Source organism: Triticum dicoccoides, chromosome 1B (assembly GCF_002162155.2).
Source record: "Triticum dicoccoides isolate Atlit2015 ecotype Zavitan chromosome 1B, WEW_v2.0, whole genome shotgun sequence".
Classification (NCBI taxonomy): Eukaryota; Viridiplantae; Streptophyta; class Magnoliopsida; order Poales; family Poaceae; genus Triticum; species Triticum dicoccoides.
In genome coordinates this window covers 506,702,007-506,723,782 of record NC_041381.1, presented here as the reverse complement: position 1 = coordinate 506,723,782, position 21,776 = coordinate 506,702,007, and the positions used below count along the sequence as shown (strand labels likewise).

The window sequence follows — 21,776 nt, the reverse complement described above, 5'->3', positions numbered from 1 at the left end:
AGCAAAACCGTGCCTCTCGCGAAAGAAAAAAAAACAAAAAACACGTATTTTTTCTTTTCCGAAAGAGGCACACCCGTGCCTCCCGCGAAAAAAAAGTTGCATTTTTTTGCGCACAAAAATTATTTTTTTCGAAAAAATATTTTTGGTCGAAAAGTTAGGGAAGACCAGTAGAAAACCAAAACGTCAAAAAAAACCAAAAAAAAACTTTTAAAAAGCTGAAAACGCGTGCGTAAAAATAAAAAAATAAAATCCAAAGGGAGTACCCAGAGGGCGACACGTGGCGAATGGCTGTGAACGTGCCAAGTGGCGCTGATCGTTGCGAGGCTCCCGAAAAAGCGCTCGTTAATTAGTTGCTCCCGCTGCTTTTTGCTTTTTCAGCAGAAAAAGGGAGTTGAGATGGGCCGGCCTAGCGCTGACTCGGACTGTGTTGGGCGCAACAGCTTCGGAGAAAGAAAGGGTCAAGGAGAATTTTCTCTCCTTGGTATTCTGACGGACCAACAGATTTTGCATACTTATCGAGTCATTAAACAATAATTTTTACCTCCTTTTCCACAAAAAAAGTTACTCCTACGTTTGCACACTTATAGGAACTTTGACTGCCAAGTCTATAAATACTGCATATCGTCTCTGGCACAACCGCACTTCCCCCATATCAAACTCAGTAGAGAAACAACAGAAAAGAAAGTACACTTGATACTTCGCCCAACACCATCGATTATGGGCGCGAGAAATGCTACCGTGTGCCTTGTGCTGATCCTTGTGTTATTCGCGAGTCTTGGTTCTGCAGGTTTGTGCTCTTATCTTTGTCTCAATTTGTCCAGACCCATGATAATCGGCAAATAACTCATGGCGAATCTGCAGCAATTCTATCTTCTAACAATTATGATTTTTTTGGGGGGGTTTCTCTTCGGTTATAAGTTCTTCATGGATATAAACATGCGTGTTAATTTGTTGCAGAAGAAAAGTGCTGGGAAAGTACCTCCGGCAGTCCACTCTGCATAGGCTTTCTGTGCAAGGCGACATGCTTCATTGCCGGCAAAATGTTTAATTCTGTCGTCAAGGAACACAGGTGTATAGGGTCAGCATTCAATAGCCAGTGCTACTGCTATCTGTGCGACAAATAGTTTGGTAGGGTGGAACCGAAGATTGCTTCACTATTAGAAATGGTCAAGGAAACCTAGGGGAATAGTTTGTTATTTCTTGGTTTAGAATATAAAGGTAATGGATAATTTATTCTCGTTGTCAACTTCATTGTTCGGCGATGTTGTGATGATGTGAATTTTATAGATAAGTGCGTTATTATCCCGACAAAAGATGCCCATTGATTTGTAATTGCAAATGTATATGATGTGCTAATCGTCTCAGGAGGTCTAAGCAATCGGTCATACCGATCCCTTGTTAGCACTGATCGAAAATGGTTCCATGTTATATTTTAATTAAGTTTCGGTGGTGTTTACCTCATTATCATGTTGGGCTGTTGTTGGAGATGATAATTTATTCCGAGAGAAGAGTGGAGTTGTTAGATTCGTAATTGTGGTGTCCTTACACGTTTTAACCTCGGTGTTACCCGGTGGTGTTGTGTGAGCTCGTTGAGAGCTCTGACTCCATGTTTTAACCCCTGTCATATTTTTTATTTAAGTAAATTCATTAAATCAAAAGAATTCACTTATTTTAATAAAACCTGGATTTTTTGAAGAAAAAATGAATTAAAAATACACTAATTATGAATTTTCGCAAATTTCAAACAATGTTTGACAATTTGAAAATTGTTAGCAATTTTAAATATTCAAGGAATTTAAAATGTTCATGAACTTTATTAATGAATTGGAGAAAATGCACATTAATTATAAAAATTGTTAAGAACTCTTAAAAATGTTCATTATTTAAAATGTGAAAAGTTAAAATATAATAGAAAAAAGCATGAAAAAACAAAAAAACAACAAAAACACAGAAAAGAAAGAAAGAACAAAAACAAGACAATAACCTTTCAAAACCAAAAAAATTGTTCAGCCCAGCGACACACACCCTTATAGGAGGGGCCCATAGCTCTTGACACACCAGGAGGCTTCAAATCTAGGGAGATCAGGGCAACTCCAAGACGGATCACCAAACCGTTTCTAAATGTCCGGGCCGGACGGTCCAGACACTTTCGTCATCCAAAGAAAGTCACCAAATATCTATGGACAATGGGCCAGGCAGTTGGCACACTGAAAATCCCACAAACCGGAGCCAAACCTAGGAGTTGTTTGGGGGAGTCCAGTAAGGTTGCGGACACACTAACTCATCCTTGAAACTCACCACAAATCCACTTTTTCCTCTCACTCTCTTCTTTCTCCTTTCTCCATTAGACAAAGGGCGAACATTTAATAAATATATGATTGGATGGTCGGTGTCCTTGGACATTTTGTGACATGTGTTGCGTTTAATAAAAAAATGTGTTGAATATAGGAGGAACTATGCTCAAATTTAAGTGGTAGAAGTGAGGCACAAAAATGGGCCAGTAAGACTCGAGGCCTTTCTCATGTGCATTTACTAGCTAGATGGCCAACATGAACGCTACCTGGGCTGATATCAGGTCTTTGGGCCATTTCGTATCGTGCCATCTCAAGCCCGGATTGCAGCATGTTTTAGCCACGATTGGTCCATTAACACATTATCACATGAATCTTTTACAAGAACGATCACTACTCTATGGGCAATTTAATGGACCAAATTAAAAGGAAAGCGATCCATGAAGATATCTTTCAAAATCATGCGTCTACCCACGACTTTGTTTCTTCTTACATGACAGAGATTGAGATATTGCAGAAACCAGCAATGGTGAGGCCCCAAGCACCAGTTATCAGAAAAAACCAGTGGGTGCCTCCCCCATTTGACCATGGCAAGATCAATGTGGATGATGTGATGTCAAGGAGCGGAGGTTTTGGATCGTTGGGAGCGATCTGCCGTGATCACGAAGGCACTTGCTTGGGAGCATCTGGGATTCTATTTTCCTTCATTGATGATCCTTCTACACTTGAAGCTTTGGCCACTCGTGAGGCTTTGGCATTGGCAGAGGATCTTTATGTTCAACAAATGGTGGTGGCGTCCGACTGCAATGTTATCATCGACGCGATCAAAGTGGGGACTGCAGCAAGCTATGGAGCGGTAGTAAATGAAATGATAGATTATTCATCTCCTTTTGCATCTTGTGATTTTAAGCCCGAGGTTAGGACCTATAGTGTAGAGGCTCACAACCTCGCAAAGCATGTTCTTTCTTTGGGGATTGACCACCATGTCTGGTTAGGTCAACCCGAAAACCTTTACTCTGTCCTTGTAAATATTGTGATGACGTAATAAAAGCTTTGCGAGTTTGTATATAAACAAAAAGATCTAGCGCGCTAACTCCAACTGAAAGAGTCGAGGAGAATTCCTCACTTTTGGTATTCTGACGGACAAACAGATTGCATATATTAATCAAGTTATTAAGTGTATTTTTACCTCCTTTTTAAAGAAAGAAATTATTAAACATGTTATTACCTCCTTTTCAAAGAAAGAAGTTATTAAACATGTTTTTACCTCATTTTCAAAGAAAGAAGTTATTAAACGTATATTTACTTCCTTTTCAGAAAAGAAGTTATTAAACATATCTGTACCTCGTTTTCAAAAATAAGAAGTTAATAAAAATATGTTTACCTCCTTTCCAAAAACGGAAAGACTAACGCCCACACGTGTGGACGTCTGGCAACTTGCCCACACGCATGGATCCTCGTCCAACCAATTCTGCACGAATCTTAGCGTGTTCTAGCAGTTTTTGTGTGCCACGTAGGACTGAGCTGGTGTGTGGGCATTCATCCGGTCTCACACACGTCCTTTTTCACCACACCGGGGGCTGGTGTGTGGGCGTTTAGCAATTTGTCCACACACTAGTTTTCACGCACACAGAGGGACTGGTGTGTGAGCGTTTATCACTTCGCCCACACGTCCGTCTCCTCGCCCACATCCAAAGTTGTCAGTTGCCATGTGTTTCTGCATGGTACATGACAACTGCCCTAACTTTGCTTGTAAGCATATGGCAATTCTCTTTTATCCGAGTTGCCATGTGTTTTTGCATAGTACATGGCAACTGCCCTAGTGTGCATGTAAGCAGATGACAACTCTTTCTTTTACATGGCAATTGCCCTAGCGTGCTTGTGAGCACATGGCAGCTCTCTCTCTTTTACCTGAACATGTTTTTTTGCCATGCCTTTTTTGTAGTGCTACATGGCAACTGCCTAGTGTTAGTAGGTGACAACTCCTAAAGCTTTGAAATCATGGCAACTGCAGTAGACCAGACCATACATGACAACTGCAGTTGAGCAATCATGGCAACTGTAGTTGTCCGACATGGCAACTGTAGTTCGGCGACATGGCAACTGCAGTTAAATGAACATGAAAGAGGGTCCAGACCATGGCAACTACGGGGACGCGTGGTGACTGTCACGCAGGGCATGCGGGACCATAAGGTAGGAGGCCTGACGTACGGGCGTGTGGGCGTTATCTATTTTGCCCACATGAAGGCATGTGAGAGGGACTGCGAGAAAAAAAAGAGACGCGTGGGCATTACTTGTTTTGCCCACACGTAGGTGTGTTGGCTGATTCTCTTAAACACCACATAAAATGTGTGGGCAGACCCCTTAACGCCCACACGTGTGGACGTTATCGGCGTCCTTCAAAAAAGAAGTTATTGAAAATATGTTTACCTCCTTTTCAAAAAAGAAGTTATTAAAAATATGTTTACCTCCTTTTCAAAAAAAGAAGTTATTAAACTTATCTGTCCTGTTCTACGTCTACACCCTTATAGGAAACGTGCCATGAAACTTTCTTTTTGCTGATGGAAGCACATGCGATGGAAACATATTATTCAGAAAAAACACATCTGATGAAGAGTACCTTTATTTTGGAAGCAGATTTTTCTCACCCAGGGAAAGGACGGGTATCCTGGGAGGATCCCCTGTTACCAAATGAGGCTAGAAATCTTTAACTTCCAAATCTATAAATATTGCATGTTCTCTCTGGCATAACAGTACTTGCTCCATATCAAAACTAACTAGAGAAAGAACAGAAAAAAGAGAGTATACTTGATACTACGGCCAAGGGCCAACGCCTTCGATTATGGGTGCGAGGATTGCTACCATCTGCTTTGTGCTGATCCTTGTGTTATTAGCGAATCATGCTTCTGCAGGTTTGTGCTCTTCTCTTCGTCTCGTTCTGTTCAGACCGATGATAATCGGCAAATAATTCATGGAGAATCTGCAGCAATTCTATTGGTTTTTCTTCGGTTATAAGTTCTTCATGGATATGAACATGTGTGTTAATTCGTTGCAGAACAAAAATGCTGGGAAAATACCTCTGGCAGTCCACTCTGTGTAGGCTTTCTATGCCAGGCGACATGCTCGATTGCGGGCAAAATGTTTAATGCTGTCGTCAAGGAACACAAGTGCATAGGGTCATCATTCAATAGCCAATGCTACTGCTATCTCTGCGACAAATAGTTTGTTAGCACAAATGGTCAAAGAAACATGGGCACTAGTTTGTAATTTCTTGGTTTAGCATATAAAGTGCCTGAATAATTTATTCTCGTCGATGTTGTGATGATATGAATTTTGTAAACAAGTGCATTGTTATCCCGACAAAAAATGTCCATTGATTTGTAATCGTGAATGTATATGATATGCTAATCCATTGTTAGCATTGATCTGAGAGTCGGTGCTGCGTTGTCTTAGTGGAGGTCTAAACAATTGGCCATGCCGATCTATTGTTAGCATTGATCTGAGACAATTCCATGTTATTTTTAATTATGTTTGGCGGTATTTTTTTTTCTCATTCGTTATATCATATTAGGTTGTTGTTGGAGATGGTATTTTTCGGAAAGAAGAGTGGAGTCATTAGGTGTGTGGTTGTGGTGTCCTTATACGCACGTTTCGGTCTTGGTGTTACCTGGTGGTGTTTGGGTTTTCATTCTTATCCTTGATATTTCATTCTTGAAAATCAGACCCCCTCGAGCACCACCCACGCTGTCGGGCGGGGATGGTGACGAAGGTCTAACCGGTATTTGATTGGGTGGGAGGCAGTTGCGTAGTGCTGGGCTAAGGCCTTGTTTCCGGCAGTGGCCGTGGCCAATGGGGTGATGCTCGTGGGCATTCGCTTCCTTATTGAAGGCCTCATTGAGGTGGCGTGTGAGCTCCACTACGCAAGGAAGCTCGGGGGAAACCCTTGATCCCCTAGGATCAAACGATGATGGCGACGTGTGTCATACCTCTTGAGGCATCATTTCAGGAGCTTCTTACTGCCAGAGGGACCAGTGATAGGTGGGGGAAGTCGTTCGTTCTGCTTGATCGTGTGGCAATGAGGGCGGTTAGGCTTATGTGGCAATGATGATGATGGTGAGCATTGTCAGAGGCGTGACATTAGTCGTGGTAGTCGGCTCTTCTCCAGCGTGTCCGTGGAAAGTCGAAGCTGCAGTGTGGGCCCGGTGGCATACGATGACGGGCAATAGCTAGTTCGTTCGGTGATCTTCCATGATGCGAGCCTTGTCTAGTTCTCCGTAGTTCTTCACCAGAGTCGGAGCTGCGTTGTCTTGTTGTGGGTGGATGACTATCTGTCGTGTGTGTAGTATTGTTCTGCAGCCAATAGGATTGACTTTTTTTCTTTGATCTTCAGATCCTCCCCTTGTTGTTCTTCCACTGCTTTCTGCTAAATCTAATTGAAGATAGCACTTGCTGGATCTTTCAAAAAAAATATTGGTGGTGTTTGTGTGAGCCCTTTGAGAGCTCTTGTTCCACCTTGAAACAATGGAATTGCTGCTATAACGCCTACATGGGTCGGCCCATGAAGATCTCGCTCGCTCAGCTCAGCTACCTGCTCAGCTCGCTTGCTTAGTTTTTTTTCCGACTCGCTCCATTGCTAGCTCAAATGAAATCTGCTACCATATTTCCTTTATGTAAAGAAGCTCATGTATTTTAACAAAGCTTGGATTTTAAAAATGTAACATATTGAAAATACATGAATTCTGAAAAAAAATGTTAATGAATTTTGAAAATATTCATTGATTTTAAACATTGTTTGCAAATTTTAAATGTTCAAGGACTTCAAAATTATTCATGAAATTGAGAAACTTCTCATGAATTAAATGTGAAAAGTGAAAATAGAAAAACACAACAAAAAGTTAAAACCAATGAAAACACATAAAATAAAGAAAAAACAAAAATCAGACAATAATTGGCCAAAACCCCAAAAAAATGACCGACCCGGCGACACACCCCCTTACAGACGAGGCCCGTAGCTCCTTACACACCAGGAGACTTCAAATCTTGGGAACCTAGGGCAACTCCATATAGATCACCAAATCGCCCATAAATATCTGGACTGGATGGTCCGAACACTTTTTACCATCCAACGAGAGTCACCAAATATCCTCATGTTGTAGCCGTCGCCTTCCAAAAAAAATTCGAGGGTTCCTCCGACTCCCGCCAGCGTTGATCCGCCTTGTCTCCGGTGGCCTTAGGGCCATGCGGGTGAGATGGATCCCTATCCTTGCGGGTGGGAGGACACCGTTTTTAGATGTTTCTTCGAGTTTTGTTAGGGTTTGTGTTCTGCTCAGGAAGGCGAGACAGCGGCGGCTCCTTGAAGATGGAATAAAGGTCTCCCCGCCTAGTCCCCATTCCGGTGGTGCGCCTAGTATCGTCGGTGGGCGTGTGGAGGTGTGTCTCCGGCGGATCTGTCTTTGGTGGATTTGCTCGGATCTGGTCGTCGTTCATCTATATTCGCGTGTCTTCAGGTTGGATCCTTCTGATCTACGCCACTCTTCATCGGCAGTGGTTGCCGTTCTGGTGCGTTGGTCCTATGGGTCTTAGCACGACGACTTTCCAACTGCCTACTACAACAAGTTTTGCCCCGCTTCAGTGAGGGAGGAGCGATGACTGCGGCGTGCCTTCGACTCACCTCAGTGTTTGTAGTCGTCGCTAGGTGGTTTACAAAACTGGATGTAATTTTTATAATTTCTAGTGCTCATTGTACTTCATGATTGAAGATGAATAAATCGAAAGTTTTTCTCACATACAAAAGAGAGTCGCCAAATATCCGTGGACAGTGGGTCAGGCAGTCCTCACATCCCAAATCCCACAAATCAGGACCAAACCTAGGAGATGTTCGAAAAAAAAAGACCAAACCTAGGAGTGATTGGGGGAGTCCAAACACGCCGCGGACGCGCCAACTCAGCCTTGGACCACATCACAAATACATTTTTTCATCCCGCTCCCTTCTCTCTTTTCTCCATTAGACTGACATTTGGAAAATATGATTGGATGATCGGTGCCTGCACGGCTCTCCATGGATATGTATGGATTTTTTTTTTGCATGGATATGTATGGATGTGTCCACAAACATTTGATGACACGCGTTTATTAAAAATATGTTTTTTACGGGGTTATAAAAATTATGTTGAGCATAGGAGAAACCATCTTCAAATTTAAGATGCAGAAGTGAGGATCATACATGCGCTAGCTAGTACAGCAACCTATGTGCCGCTAGCCAGTAAGATTCCAGGTCTTCTCAGGTGCGTTTAATAGATTTTCTTTTTATACATTTTTTCATGTTCGTTTTTATTTTCTGTTTTGTTTTATTTTTTCCTTTTTATTTTCTTCTCTTTTCGTGAATACTTTTTTAAAATCTATGATTTTTTTTGAAATCACGAATATATTTCGTTCACCAAATTTAAAAAGTATCCATCAAATTCAAAAAATCTTCATCAATTTTAATTAAAAAACTGTTCATAAAATTCAAATAAAATTCATCAATTTTAAAATTATTTATCATATTAAAAATGTTCATGAGTTAAAAAACATATTCGTGATATTCAAAAATGTTCTTCAAATTTAAAAAAATCATGAAAATTATTTGAGTTCAAATTCAGGACTTTTTAAAAAATCCAAACTTTCATAAAGAAGAAAAAACGGAAAAGTAAAACAAATAACAAAGTGAAACAAAGTGAAACAAACGGACAAGTGAGTGTGCGTCTCGTTGCTACTCCCCGCATACATCGTAGAATAGGAGCCCCCCCTCCCCCCCCAGCTTTAGAGCATCTACAAGCTTCCAACAGATCCCAGAAATGTGGAATAAATTTAGAGGATCGTGTAAACTTGGCCCAAACTTTCCTCTGGTAAGCTTTTGGTGGGCTAGAAACTGCTTGCAACTTTCCGACGCACCGCCAACCCGCCAACACGCCGCCGTCCCGCGAGAATGCAGCCGCTACGCCACTACACGCCCCGCCCATGCGCAGCTCCCGGTCACCACACCGCCTCTCACCGACGGCCACTGCACTCCCTCGCCGAAGGCTGACACCCATGTCACTGACTGGCAGGCCCTAGGCCATTATCTAGTTTTATTTAGTGGAAAATAAAATGAAATAAAATAAACAGATTTAGAGGAAGAAGTTTGCAGGATCTGACAAAAGTAGCTCTGAAGAAACTTCCTCTAAAAGTTTACGGAAGTTTTTAAGAGAAAGAAAGGGTCTAGGAGAATTTTTTTTCTCCTTGGTATTCTTACAGACCAACATATTGCATATCTATCAAGTTGTTGGACATATATATTTTACCTCATTTTCAACAAAAGAAGTTATTAAACATATTTTTACCTCCTTTTCAAAAATAGAAGTTATTAAACATATGTTTATCTCCTTGTCAAAAAAAAAAAGATACTCCATCCGTCCCAAAATTCTTGTCTTAGATTTGCCTAGATACAGATGTATCTAATACTAAAACGTGACTTGATACATCCGTATTTAGACAAATTTAAGACAAGAATTTTGAGACTTTCAAAAAAAGAAGTTACTTCCTCCGTCCCAAAATTCTTGTCTTAGATTTGCTTAGATACGGATGTATCTAATACTAAAACGTGACTTGATACATCCGTATTTAGACAAATCTAAAACAATAATTTTGGGAGGAGGGAGTATTAAACATATTTTACCTCCTTTTCAAAAAAGGAAGTTATTAAACATGTTTGTCCTCTCCTATACAAATCTTTTTCTTCCAAGTCTATAAATATTGCATAATCTCTCTGGCATAACAGTACTTGCTCCATATCAAAACTAACTAGAGAAAGAACAGAAAAGAGAGAGTATACTTGATACTTCGCCCAACACCATCGATTATGGGTGCGAGAAATGCTACCATCTGCTTTGTGCTGATCCTTGTGTTATTCGCGAATCATGGTTCTGCAGGTTTGTGCTCTTCTTTTGTCTCATTCGGTTCAGACGGATGATAATCGGCAAATAATTCATGAAGAAACCGCATCAATTCTATTCTTCCGACTATTATTATTTTTTCTCTTCGACTGTAAGTTCTTCATGGATATAAACACGCATGTTAATTCGTTGCAGAAAAAAAGTGTTGGGGAAATACCTCTGGGAGTCCACTCTGTGTAGGCTTCCTGTGCAAGGCAACATGCTTGATTGGAGGCAAAATGTTTAACGCCGACGTAAAGGAGCACAAGTGTATAGGGCCAGCATGGAGCAGCGAATGCTACTGCTATTTCTGCGACAAATAGTTTGTTAGCGCGGAGCTGAAGAGTGCCTCATTATTACAAATGGTCAAAGAAAACAGAGACAATAGTTCGTGATTTCTTGGTTTAGCATATAAAGGGGATGAATAATTTATTCTCGTTGTCAACCTCATTGTTCGATGATGTTATGATGATGCGAATTTTATAAACAAGTGCAGTATTATATCCTGGCAAAAGATGTCCATTGATTTCTAATCGTAAAAGTATATGATGTGCTAATCGTCTCAGGTGGTCTAAACAATCGGCCATGCCGGTCCCTTGTTAGCACTCATCTGAACGATTCCGTGTTACAATTGTGGTGTCATTCTTTCATGGCGCTTGGGTTCCTAGCTGTCAGAATCACAATACTGTCCTCATTTGAGTTGGACTATAACCTACTCGTACATCATGGGGTTTCACTTAAACTGCGTTTCATTTTGAAATCCATGGTGTTCTGCTGCAAGGCTAGCTGGGCTGACTCCCATTTCGTGCCGGGCTAACCTGAGAACGGATTGCAACATTTTTTTTTGGTCACGTATCGGGCTTCGATTGGTCCATAGACCCGGACTGATGCAGCTCTAGCGCTGACTCCGAGTTTGGGTGCAACAGCTTGCAGAAAGAAAGGGTCAAGGAGATTTGTCTCCTTCGTATTCTGACGTCGCAACATATTGCATGTTTATCATGTTATTATTTTTTACCTTCTTTTTGGAAAAAGAAACTATTAAGCACATTTGTCCTCTCCTCTTATAGGAATCTTTATAATAACTTCCAAATCTATAAATATTTTGCATCCCAGCAAAAAAAACAAAAGAGTATAAATATTGCAGATCCTCTATGGCAAAACATTACTTGCTCCATATAGCAAACTAAGTAGAGGAAGAAAAGAAAAACATACTCCCTCCGTCCCATAATATAAAAACGTTTTTGACACTAGTGCAGTGTCAAAAACGTTCTTATATTATGGGACAGAGGGAGTACTTATACTTCGCCCAACACCACCGACCATGGGTGCGAGAAATGCCGCTATGTGTGTTGTGCTGATGCTTGCGTTGTTTTGCGAATCATGGTTCCGCGGGTTTGAGCTCCTCTCTTTGTCTCACTGTATTCGGATGGATGCTAATTGGCAACAATTCTCTTCTTCTGGCTATTGTGATTTTTCATGTGTTCTCTTCAGATATAGATCTTCACGGATATAAACATGCGTGTAATTGGTTGCAGAACATAAGTGTTGGGAAAGGACCACTGGTGCTCCGCTCTGTGTAGGCTTTCTGTGCAAGGCGACATGCTTGATTGGAGGCAAAATGTTTAACGCCATCGTGAAGGAACACAAGTGTGTTGGGCCAGCATTGAGCAGCTACTGCTACTGCTATTTCTGCGACAAATAGTTCATGGTCAAGGAAAGTACCTCTGGTGTTCCTGATTTATTGGTTTAGCATATAAAAGGGGATGAATAATTTCTTCTAGTTGTCAACCTCATTGTTCAGCAATGTCGTAATGATGTGAATGTTATAAACAAATGCAATATTACCCCGACAAAAGATGTCCATTGATTTATGACCGTAAATGTATATGATATGCCAATCGTCGCAGGAGGTCTAAACAATCGGCCAGACCGGCCCCTTGTTAGCACTGATACGAAATGATTCCCTGTTAGAATTGTGGTGTCATTCTTTTACGGGGTTCAGGGTCCTAGCAGTTAGACTCAGAACACTATCCTCATATTGAAATCCATATCTAGAAAATAAATAAATTCATATCTAGAAACCATGGTGCCTCACTTAAGTTTTATTGCATTTTGAAATCCATATCTAGAAAATAAATAAATTCATAGCATAATTGTTGCAGACACAACAATGTCCGGGTATAATATGGTTTTAAAACAATGTCCAAGACAAGGAACCCTATGCGGGCCAGAAGTTTATTTCAAACATCGAGGAAATATAGGGGCCAGGTTTTCAAGATGGAGCTGTTGTTTTCTAAACTATTGTTTGCCATGCATTCATTTGGTGTGATATTCGTTTGTAGTTTTGTAATCTTGTATATTTTTCATGCATTTATTTGGAGCGATATTTTGTTCGTGGTGTCGTAATCTTTTGTTTGCCATGCATTTATTTGTTATGATACTTCGTTTCCAGGTTTTTAATCCTTTGTTTTCCATGCATTTATTTGGTGCGATATTTGTTTCCAGATTTGTAATCTTTTATTTACCATGCATTTATTCTTTGTGATATCTTGTTTCCAGTTTTGTGATATTTTCTTTGACATGCATTTTTTTGGTGTGATATTTTGTTTGTAGTTTGTAACGGTAGGTGACGGTGTAATGTACCGGGGGTGGCCCATCCACTGGGAGGCCCATCAATGGGTTGGCCGAAGGGCCCATGAGACTAGGAAGCCCGACTTTCGGGTACTCACCATCTTGGCATACAAGTCAAGCCCCCCTTGACCGACTTGGAGGTGAGGTCGCTTAGGAAACTTGTAAACCCTAGCTCTCGTTCCACTTTATAAGGCGATGCTAGGGATAGATCGAGGGCATCTGATTCTTAGTCGACACCTCAATAGCCATTACCATATTCCATCTGTAAGCCCCCTCACACGAGGCATTTCCATCATTAATCAAAAGCAAAGCAGGATCAAGGTATTTCCTCGACCATGAGGTCCCAAACCTAGGTAGAAACCCCACCATCACCGGTCTTGCCATTCTTCTCCTTGACGAGCTGGTCGTTAAGCTAGCAGCCTAGCACTCCCTAGTGGAGTGAGATGCCTTGTAGATCCTGTTGCTACAATATTTGCACGAACCACTCATATTCTCCTCATAAGTGTGGGTTGACTGCCTGGGCTTAATGTCCCACTTTTGCTTTTTCATGTCGGCCTGGCGAGCCTCCTTGGCTCCTGCTACAAGCTTGGAGTCTTGCACCTCCTTCCTATTTTGGTCCTTTATTGCAATTTTTGTTTCTTCCTTTGGAGCCCTCGTCGTCGACGGGCTCTGGGGCCTCTAGGACTAGCATGGGCCGATGGCCTGCTCGTGTGGTTTCTTCACGGTGACATAGTCATTAGCGACCTTCATTAGTGTCGCCATTGTGGTCGGCCTGCTGTCACCCTGTTTCTTGCCAAGCTTGTGGTGGAGGAAAGGATCTTGTTCATAGATGATGAAGGCCTCTATTGATGTCTCGTCGGAGACGTTTGTGGGAGTGTTCCTCTTTTTTTGCCACCGTGCAACAAAGTCAGGGACAGGATCGTTGTCACCTTGGATGCAACTGTGGAGGTCGTACCCGCTCCCCGGGTGCTGGTACATTCCTTCAAAGTTATTGATGAAGGCTACCTCCAAGTGTGCCCATGTGTGGATGGAGTTTGGCTAAAGCCTGTTCAATCATGAACATGTCGAGCCTGTAAGTAATTGGGTACGTAATGAAGCGTGTTATTGATATTGCCGTTAGCCATCTTGACTACCGTTAGGTAGTTGTTGAGCCAGTGGTCCATCTTAGAGTAACTCGAGTACTTCTCGACCCCTCTGGTGATCAGGGCGTTGGGAAAGGGTGCGTGATGACCTCGTACCCGGAGCATGGGGGAGCTATGCCAAATATCAGGGAAGATGGTCGTGGTACTGAGGCTTCATAGTTATTGCAATAGCGCTCTATCTCACGAGCTCAGAGGTGGCCATGGAGATCGGTATGGTGACCTAGGCGATTATTCACTAGCGAAATACGGGGTGGAAGAGGTGCTCGATACCGTGCCTTACCAATTTTTCCATGTCTTGTGTCTGAGAGGACGTTATCGGTGCCGACTAGGTGTTTCCTTGACCGAATCATATTATACCAGAGCTCTACTATGTTGTGGATCACTTTCCTGAGACTAGCTACGAGGTTCGGGTCCCCTGGCATTTCATTGAAGCCTTTCGGACAACGTCACAGCGGCTTGGAGGTTTCAGCTGGTGCTTGCAATAGGGCAGCGCCTGCGGGCCTGTTGCTGGCAATGTCGGCCTTCCGTCCTAAGGTCATGATGGCGTCAATGGTCGCCCATGGCTAGCGTCAAAGTCGACGTCGCCATTTTGTTTGTCATTGTCTCTTGCCACCGCGCCTCCCGCGCGGTGGCCTCCATGGTGTTCTGCTGGAGCTAGAGTTGGGTGACTGATGTGGCCTATCGGAGGGCCTCCATGGCCTATGTGGTGGGGTCGCTCCCTTGTATGGGAGTGTGGAGGAATCTCAGCCCCTCTTGTGTCACGATGGATGCGTCATCATTGCCCCGACGAGGCCGGAGGGACCGGCCCCGGGAGTGTAGAAACTAGGGGGGCAGATCCGAGTGGGTTGAAGCCGGCCGGATAATGCATGGCTGGGGGAGGTGCCGATGGTTCTGATGACATGGCCACCACCTTTTTTTAGGCCAGGGCTTGCGAGTCTGGGAGCCCCATGCTTGCAGTTGCGGATCCATTGGCATTGGACACGATCAAAGTCGTTGGTGCTGAAGATGTGCTGGCTGGGGCAGTCATGATCATGACCAGCTGGAGAGTGATGGCCTGCAGGGCCTCTTCATCGTCCAATGCTGGTGTCGGCAATGAGGTCGGCTCGGTATCTTTGATCTCCACGGCTGGGGCGGGGAATGCTTACTCGACTTTGGTGTCGGTAATGGAGATGATGTATAAATTGCTACTCTCTGCTTAAGAGAGCGAGACGAGGTCAACGTTGGTGATGCTATAGTCGGAGACGAACTCGTCGATGATGTAGTCCTCTGGTGTGTGGTTGATGAAGCAATTGTCGCACACCATGGCGACAAAGTGCAAAACTGGGAAGGGATGGTGGGTTGTCATGAGGTTGGCGCAGCGCTCGCGCTAGGGTTGCTTGTGCAGGGTCGTCACCCTTCGAACCGGAGGTCGGTGGTGAGGATGACGTGTAGCTTGATGAATCCGACCATGCCTTTTCCTTGCCGCCGATCTGGTAGTGCATGTGTTCCTGCATCGTCTGTTGGTACGTGGCTCCGATGTTTTTGAGCCCAAAAATGTTGTCTAGCCCAGAGGTCGGTGGTGAAGTTGTCGTGAAGCTTGATGAAGCTGCCAATGTGATATGATGGATTGACGGGACACACATGCGGAAGCAGCTGTGGCGGTCAATGATGTGTAAATGCGCCAAAGAAGATAATGAGGACAAGGGAGGCCAATGGGTTGATGTCGACCCGGTCTGTCCCGTCCGCGGTGAAGGTGAAGGAGCCAAAATTTAGGCTTTCTCCTAGTAGGAGGACACCAGAAGCTAGGGAAGATCCGATTTGGGATCAGTCTCCGGCCGACGCAACCCATGCCTTGCGCGCCAACTAATGGTGCATAATCCGATCAGTACCCTTGGTAGGGTAGCGAACATGACCGGAAGTATTAGATTAGAGGTTGCACAGAGAGTTTACCCAGGTTTGGGCCTCTGGTGAGGACTAATACCCTATTTCCTGCTTTGTGTTTGGATTCATGGTGAGTGTACCTCGTGCGAGGGATTATAATGGGGGAGATGATTTGCTACCGAGAGTCTAGGTCTACGGAAGTAGATGGGATTGAGATCCCTGTAGCCCTCACCTTATATGAATGATGAAGGCTAGGGTTCTACAAGAGGTATATCCAATCTGGCCGCCATCATGTTGACTTGGGGGCCAAGATGATCCTTAGATGCCTATTCGATACTCCGAGCTCCTTTCTGTCGCTAGCTCCTTGGTGGGCCTTTTAGGCCTCGTGGTAGGCTTGCTGCTAGGCTCCTCTTCGAGAGGCCACATCTGGTGTATTACACCTTAGGTTGTATTGGGGTCACTTGTAACAAATACTATCATCTCCTTAATTAATAGATGAGGCAAATCCTATACATCTGTTTCAAAAAAATTACTAGATAACATGGCTTTAGTTTGTTGGTCTACTCCGAGTCTCTGCTTGTGGCTTGTGTTCTTCAAATCTCTTCATGCACTGTTAGTCAAGCGAGGCCTAGACCTGATGATGAACATAATTAGATTCATATGGTTCCTTACATCCTCATATATTTTGTGTTTATGCTCTTGCTTCTGCACATTTCTAAGAATCTGATTCATTGTTCAGGCATTTTGTGCATTTGTAGTTCAGACGTATCTAAGTTTCTTTTATGTGTGCTTCAAATAAGGATGAGCTCTTGGCACTAAGATTTTTTTTGGCTAAACACATCATTTTAACCATAAGTAGAACACAAAAATTTGTGATATAGACCTAACTAGTTAGGAAGTGCGGCTTGCCACACCCGGAAGCACCCGCGGCCGGGTAGTCGTATCCAATCCGTTTATACAACATTGAAGCATTTCAAGTATAAAAAAAATGTAAAGTACGAAAAAGGTCATGTTGAGATAGTATTTTTTTAGGGAAGAGCTGTCATGATATGCAAGCAATAGACATTGCAAAAACCGATCACTCGGGAGCAAGGGCCTATGCACCCGTTCACAATACATAAAAATGGTAGTAGATCAGGGTTCATGTCATGATAGCTTGTAGTGCGGCAAGGAGATTCATATCAATAATCGAACACCAAGAAAAAACATGGAAGGACATTGCCCAAACCCAACATTTAATTCCCTCATTTCAAAGCTTAAATAAAATATTGCACAAATAGTTCATAGTTGTACAGATTTAGCTGAATAAATCGTCTATTCTAGCATTCACTGAACAAACAAAATAAAAAGGGCATAGGAGTGATAGTATGTAGAGGCATCATCGACATTTGGGGCAGAGACAGAGGCCACAACTCCTTCAACACGGCCATGTACGCCTGCCTTTGAGCAATGTCATCTCCATCTACGCATCCTGGATGTTGGGGATGAGAAAGCAATTAGATGTGGACATTCAAAGGCATATTTACATGTGACACTTTAGTATGCAACACCAGATAAATATAGCACTCCTAAGCTCATTGATCATATGTATCCAACAATATACAAGCAAGCTAACACTAAGTTATTATGCTACATTTTGATGCTTTATGTCCAGGCTTGGCCAGTGTGCTCTATATCCTGAAAGAAAATCTCTATTTGTTTTTTTGGATCACATCATGCTCAACATACCAATAATGCATTGATAAGGGTGATTAATTTTGGAAACAAAAGGAAAATTATAGCATGTGTTGAAGAAATTGAGCATATCTATTTTCTAAATCTTGTGCAGGATACAATCTTTTGGTGAAGTGAACTATATGTGTCGCAAAGAGAGTGGTGATGACAAATAGGGTATATGCAATTTTAAAGGAGAATATATAGCAACAACGCATCACCGAGCTTTACATTCAGCAAGCCAGAAGGACTAACACGAAATAACCACAAGATTACATTTTTATGCAAGGCTAGCAAGGCTTGAGCAATGCATCTGCTGTCTAACATTTACCAAGCAGAAAAGGATACTATGAAACGATTTTAGAAATTGGCTCACATATGATCCATGCATTTAGTCTTTACCCGTGGAAGCCCCTTGACTATTAAATCATCATCATCCATCAGGCTGATAGTGCCTGCAAGCTGGGCCTAGAGAAATTTTGAGTGGCATGGAAATAAATCCCAAACTAAGGTCTATCATTAATATAGATACTTAGGTAAGTAAAACTGTAGAATCATGATAGTAAATGCAGAATGTTGAGATAAACCCAGAAGCATAAGAGTGCAATTTGATACATGATTTAAATATAGCGCAGCGAAAAATATAGACAAACAATTAAGTTCTAGTAGCAGATCTGGGATAACTGAGAGTGACATGGCACTGAGAAAGAGGGAGGTAGAGCACGACATCAATGCATCCTGGCGAGAGAAGTAGGAGGCGAGGGAAAAGCATACAAACCTGTTTGGGCAGTGTGGTGTGGGATGGCAGGGAGGGCGACAACGGCAGTAGCGGCGGCATGCAGTTGCCGGCAGACAGGGAGGCCTCCACCAGCACTGTGGTTGGTGGTGTCTCCCTTTTGGGTTGTCTCAATGCCATGGTCCTCACTGGTCACTGTAGAGCAGTGGCATAAGAGGCATCCTACACAACCCTTCTAGCGATGGCGACGGACGAACCGGCGTGGGATAAAATGGCAACCAGCAAACCAAGACTATAGGAGGGGCGGTCAGAGAGAGAGAGAGAGAGAGAGAGAGAGAGAGAGAGAGAGAGAGAGAGAGAGAGAGAGAGAGAGAGAGAGAGAGAGAGAGACGGCACGGTGGTGACCTGGAAGCATATGACTTCTCGTTAGTAAATATCATATTGCATTCTGAGTGAAAAACTGAAGAATCAAATAAGGACCAAAGCTGACCTTTTCAAAGTTCTATGGATTCCAATGTAGAACAGCCCACCCAACCCTCCCGGCGATGGTTAGAGACGAGCTAGCGGGAGACACGGCGGTGACCAGCATGCCAAGTCAATGGGAGTAGGGGCAGTCAGATAGAGAGATGATAGACACTGATCTACAAGCATATTATTTATAGTTCAGAGTTAAACAATAAATATCATATGCTTATCAAACAGGAAATATGGTGGTCCAAATGCTATCCTAGGAAAGCAAGATCAACTATATGGTACTCCCTCCATCCCAAAATAAGTGTAACAATTCTACAACTTTTTACTAAATCAGCGACACTTATTTTGGGATGGAGGGAGTACTATAAAGTTAAATCCGTTGAAGCTTGTCAAAGTTGAGTAATTCCAAATGCTTTATTGGATATGTTTAGTTCCATCTTATTCTATACAGAAAACATTAGCTATTGTATTGGAAAACTAAACCCACCAACACTTACAGTGCTACATATATATGAATGTTAATACAAGACTGATTAGCACAGAGAAATGAAAAGTAACATCATCTCCATATAGGAGATGCCTCATAAATAATAAATCTCCGTATAGTAGATTCACTATGGTGGATCAACTACGACACATTCGCTGGTGAGAACATCAGAAGAACTTATTTTCAAACTAAATTAAGGAAAAATAATTGTTGTAAGCAAATTTACTGTCTAATTACTGTAACATCCCAAATTTTCAATTTGGAATGTTATACATAAGATCATCATTGCATATCATATTTTAATGCATTTTGGCTTGATCCGAGAAATTCTATGCAACTCAAGGACCCACGGAGAGAGTTGGGGATTTCGTTATTTCATATTTGAGTTTTTCTCAAATTTTGAAAAGAGGATCTTTTGATTTTAATTATTTTATCTTCGTATATTTCTTTTATAAACATAAGAGAGAGGGAATAAAATGACTTTTCCAAAATAGAGAAATGTTGGAGTTTTAATATTAAAATCAAATAAGATTTTATTTTGGGATTTTATTTCTATTTTATTTGCATAGGAAAAAATGCGCGTTTTTCAAAATTGCATTTTAGGCCCAAATAAATGTTCATCTTGTCCGGCATATTTTTAGAGGACAGAGAAAATTTATTTCAGGATTTTTGGAGTCTGTTTAGTATTTCTTTTCTTTCCTTTTCTGCACGTCGGAATTATTTTAAAAAAAGTAAACCGACTCCGGGCCGTACCCGACCGGGACTCCGCCCGGGGGGGGGGGCTTTATAAGCTGGGCCCCCCTGCCCTGCAGCGCACACCGCCGCCCCAGCCCACCCCGTGCTCCAAACCCTAGCCGCCGCCGCCGCCTCAGGCCCCGCGCCGCCCCAGCCGCCCAGCCGCCGCCGGAGCCTTCGCCGCCGCCGGAGTTGACCGCCGCCGCCGTGTTTTTTGGTTTATTTCGGTAAACCCTAGATCTAGATCCGGTTTTTTTAAATTCTGGTTTATTTTCGTTAGATCGGTTTTTCCGTTGGTTTATTTATTTTGCGGACGTTCATCGTTTAGCCGCACACAACGAACGTTCGTTCGTTAGCCTGTTCGTCAGTTTTTCTTTTTCTCGGGTTTTTCGCGATTATTTTCGATCGCGATTTCTGATCCGATTTTTATTTTAGTATAACTTTTCGTTCGTTTATCGGAATCAGACGATTCAAGCACCTGGAGTTTCGTCTTGAAACCCTCTTTTCGTTTAACCAACTCAAACAAGTTTTTGCTACTGTAAAATTTGACTTAGGCCCAGATTAGTAAATGAAGCTTGTTTCTTTCGCCGTTTGAGTTTCGTTGCTTCGTTTGATTTGATTCTTTTTGCAAACCGGAGTTTTTAAGTTGAAATTTCTGGTTAGATCTCTTATTTGAGTTTTACTCGTGCATTAGATGAGTGCTTATTGTATGCTTGTTTGTTTGCGATAGAGTACCCGGAGTGCACCGCGTGCTACTACGAGTCTCTAGGTTTCACGGATCATCAGCAAGGCAAGTAACACTTTGATCATACCTCTTTACTATCCAGTTTTATTGCATTAGATCAATCCTCAAACAATTGCATGGTTAGGATCTGATTTAACATGTGGATTTTGGGAAGTAGATGATGTAGTACCTATTGTCCTGTTTATTATCAAACCTTTGGGAGTTACTTCTACATTTGCTTATATTGCTATGCTATGCTAGTCGACGTGGATTGGGTGAGTGTATCCATGACAGATGTGAGTATTGTTAATTAATGGTTCAACTTAAAGTGGCAACTTTAATACACATCTGGGTGGATTGAGGCACCTGGGGAACCTAGTGTTGCTTGTATTTTTGGAAATCCTGGGGTGCCATGTGATTCTCCTATGGACCGCCACCCAGGCTCAAAGGGATCATGAGATTATTCATGCTAGAAAGTTCCATGTGCAGCCACAAGCTACTATGGGCTCTAGCATAGTTGATTAAGTCGTGTGAACTCTTACAGTGGTAGACTAGCAGATGTAGGGGAAAGTAGGTGTAATTGTCCACCCATCGTAAGGTGCTAACGCTTCTGAAAGACTGTGTCTCGGTCATCTGTTTCTCAAACACCTTGTAGTGCGAGAAATCAATGGAGGAGATCGGGTCTTGTGGGGAAAAGTGCGCAAACCTCTGCAGAGTGTATAAACTAATCATGGTTAGTCGTGTCCCCGGTTATGGACATTTTGAGTATCTAGTTCTTGGATTATCATGTGAATCTCATCATGTTACTTAAATAAATTTTGTTTGGGTTTAATGATGATGCCTAATTGGGATTGAGTTGGTGAACCTTCTCAATGTTTACCAACCACCATGATAGTTAAATAAAATTTATTCCTTTGTTGTAGGAAAAAATTGGCTTTATGCAAAACTGTAACCATAGAGCTTTCCACCAGCCATATATGCATGTAGTGATAGCATTATTCTGTTCATTACTCTCTATGTGTTACATTGCC

The 21,776-nt window shown here is 42.4% G+C and overlaps 2 long non-coding RNA genes across 2 annotated transcripts; both read left to right on the top strand.

The window, feature by feature from the left end:
* The first annotated feature begins 644 nt into the window (after positions 1–644).
* On the top strand, positions 645–1,425 carry LOC119307479. Its single transcript, XR_005149334.1, has 2 exons — positions 645–787; positions 958–1,425. It is a non-coding gene; the product is annotated as an uncharacterized LOC119307479 (long non-coding RNA).
* An 8,673-nt stretch (positions 1,426–10,098) lies between these two features.
* LOC119307472 lies at positions 10,099–10,757 on the top strand. Its single transcript, XR_005149323.1, has 2 exons — positions 10,099–10,240; positions 10,400–10,757. It is a non-coding gene; the product is annotated as an uncharacterized LOC119307472 (long non-coding RNA).
* The last annotated feature ends 11,019 nt before the right edge of the window (positions 10,758–21,776 follow it).